The following is a 2,500-nucleotide window of genomic DNA, read 5'->3' as shown; positions in this document are numbered from 1 at the left end:
TCGCTACGGTCCTCCACCAGAGTTTCCTCTGGCTTCAACCTCTTCAGGCATAGTTCACCATCTTTCGGGTCCCAACGCGAACGCTCTCGCTCGACCTCTCCGGCAAAGCGGACGAGATCGGCCGGTGATGCGGCCGCCGCGAACGACGACGTCTCACCTCCGCCGGACCGCGCCGACATTCACTTTCACTGCGCCCATGGGTTTCGTACTGCCCCGTGGCTCGCGCTCACGTTAGACTCCTTGGTCCGTGTTTCAAGACGGGTCGGGAAGGTGGCTGACTTCAGCCGCGGACCCCGTGCGCCTCGCGAAACGACACCGGAAGCGCGACCGAGACGAAGAGGCTGGGCACTGAGAACAGTCCCCGACCCACGACGCCCCAGCCGGCACCGGGCGCTCGGCCCCGAAGGGCAGACGCGGCGATCTCTCCTCGCCCGAACGGCGGGCCGACGGACACGCGCGCCTATAGTACCCGACCGAGGCCGGGTTACCTTGCGCGCGGCCTTCTCGCCGCCGTCCAGACGGTCGCGGCCTTCGCCCGGCGCTAGTGCGCTGGTCCCCGATCGGGCGGCGCCGCCGGCGGCCCGTGAGGGTCCGCACGACAACGTCGCCGACAGGGGGCCGGCTGAAAGCGACCGGGCGACCCGACAGGCCCTCCCGTTTGCCTCTCGACGGTTTCACGTACTCTTTAACTCTCTCTTCAAAGTGCTTTTCAACTTTCCCTCACGGTACTTGTTCGCTATCGGTCTCGTGACCGTATTTAGCCTTAGATGGAGTTTACCACCCGCTTTGGGCTGCATTCCCAAACAACCCGACTCTGGGAAGACGCCGTAGCGCGCCCGCCTGTCGCCGCCATGGGCCTGACACCCGCTCTGGGAAAAGGCCTCGATCAGAAGGACGCGGGCGACCGGCGAAGCGCGCCGTGACGAATTCCGTACGCCACAATTCCGCGCACTCCAAAAGCGCGCGGATTCGGCGATGGGCACATCCCGCTTCACTCGCCGTTACTGAGGGAATCCTCGTTAGTTTCTTTTCCTCCGCTTAGTAATATGCTTAAATTCAGCGGGTAGCCTCGTCCGACCTCAGGCCGAAAGTAAGGACCGGGACTATTCTTCCCGTTCCGCGCTCGCCGTCGGCGCCGCGCGCCGCCGCGCACCTCGATTCCCGCCCTTGAGCCGCCAGCCGTTGGCCTCTTCGAGGTCGACTCGCCGCCGCCGCGCGGGATTCTGGTCGCGATCGTCGCGCATCGTGCCGTGCTGTCTTGAGCGGGACGGGCGCTCGCGCGTCCGACGCCGCAGCAGCCGCGCGGAGAAATCCCCGCGCGGAACGTTTGCAACGCGACCCTGAGGCGGGCGCGGCCCCGGGATTGACCCGAGGCCGCAATTTGCGTTCAGAACGTCGATGCTCAATGTGTCCTGCAATTCACACTAATTCACGCAGCTAGCTGCGTCCTTCATCGACTCACGAGCCGAGTGATCCACCGCCAAGAGCCATCCACGATTGTTTCGCTCGCACAGTGCCTCGCACTATAGGGTGACAAAATAGACCGCGCCGAGCGGTCGGCCAGGCCGACGCTTGAAGCCGGAGCGCGCGGCACCGCGGCACTCGACGCGCAAACATTACCGGGTGACCGAATCGCCGGCCGGCGCGCCGCTCCTCGCGGGTCGGGCGCCGGGTAGCAAAGACTTTTTCTCTCGCTTGTCCGAGTTTCGCGTTCGCCGAAGCGTTTGCGAGACCGTTAATGATCCTTCCGCAGGTTCACCTACGGAAACCTTGTTACGACTTTTACTTCCTCTAAATGATCAAGTTAGATCGTCTTCTCGGACGCCGGCTCGACCGTTGCCGGCCGCGCCAGGTCCAATCGGAGGACCTCACTAAACCATTCAATCGGTAGTAGCGACGGGCGGTGTGTACAAAGGGCAGGGACGTAATCAACGCGAGCTAATGACTCGCGCTTACTGGGAATTCCTCGTTCAAGGGAAATAATTGCAATTCCCTATCCCTAGCACGACCGGGGTTCAGCGGGTTACCCAGACCTGTCGGCCAAGGCGAGCACATGCTGATCCGGTCAGTGTAGCGCGCGTGCGGCCCCGAACATCTAAGGGCATCACAGACCTGTTATTGCTCAATCTCGTGTGGCTAAACGCCACTAGTCCCTCTAAGAAGTTAGACGCCGACCGATTGGGTCGCGTAACTAGTTAGCAAGCCAGAGTCTCGTTCGTTATCGGAATTAACCAGACAAATCGCTCCACCAACTAAGAACGGCCATGCACCACCACCCACAGAATCAAGAAAGAGCTCTCAATCTGTCAATCCTCACTGTGTCCGGGCCGGGTGAGATTTCCCGTGTTGAGTCAAATTAAGCCGCAGGCTCCACTCCTGGTGGTGCCCTTCCGTCAATTCCTTTAAGTTTCAGCTTTGCAACCATACTTCCCCCGGAACCCAAAGACTTTGGTTTCCCGCAAGCTGCCGGAGAGGTCGTAAAACTAACGCCCCCCGATCG

General features: G+C 61.6%; 3 non-coding genes across 3 annotated transcripts in view; all 3 read right to left on the bottom strand.

The window, feature by feature from the left end:
- LOC146143638 (large subunit ribosomal RNA) overlaps positions 1-1,087 on the bottom strand; it is a 3,446-nt gene extending 2,359 nt beyond the window's left edge. Inside the window, exon 1 of the ribosomal RNA XR_014501072.1 lies at positions 1-1,087. This exon is cut by the window's left edge and continues 2,359 nt beyond it. This is a non-coding gene — a ribosomal RNA (large subunit ribosomal RNA).
- Positions 1,088-1,335: 248 nt separating this feature from the next.
- LOC146143637 (5.8S ribosomal RNA) lies at positions 1,336-1,489 on the bottom strand. Its single transcript, XR_014501201.1, has one exon. It is a non-coding gene; the product is annotated as a 5.8S ribosomal RNA (ribosomal RNA).
- Positions 1,490-1,736: 247 nt separating this feature from the next.
- Positions 1,737-2,500, bottom strand: part of LOC146143636 (small subunit ribosomal RNA) — a 1,811-nt gene continuing 1,047 nt past the window's right edge. Inside the window, exon 1 of the ribosomal RNA XR_014500390.1 lies at positions 1,737-2,500. This exon is cut by the window's right edge and continues 1,047 nt beyond it. This is a non-coding gene — a ribosomal RNA (small subunit ribosomal RNA).

Source organism: Ascidiella aspersa, chromosome 5, assembly GCF_963924565.1.
Source record: "Ascidiella aspersa chromosome 5, kaAscAspe10.2, whole genome shotgun sequence".
Lineage (NCBI taxonomy): Eukaryota > Metazoa > Chordata > Ascidiacea > Phlebobranchia > Ascidiidae > Ascidiella > Ascidiella aspersa.
Note: the sequence above shows the minus strand (reverse complement) of the source record. Positions and strands in the feature narration are given on the sequence as shown.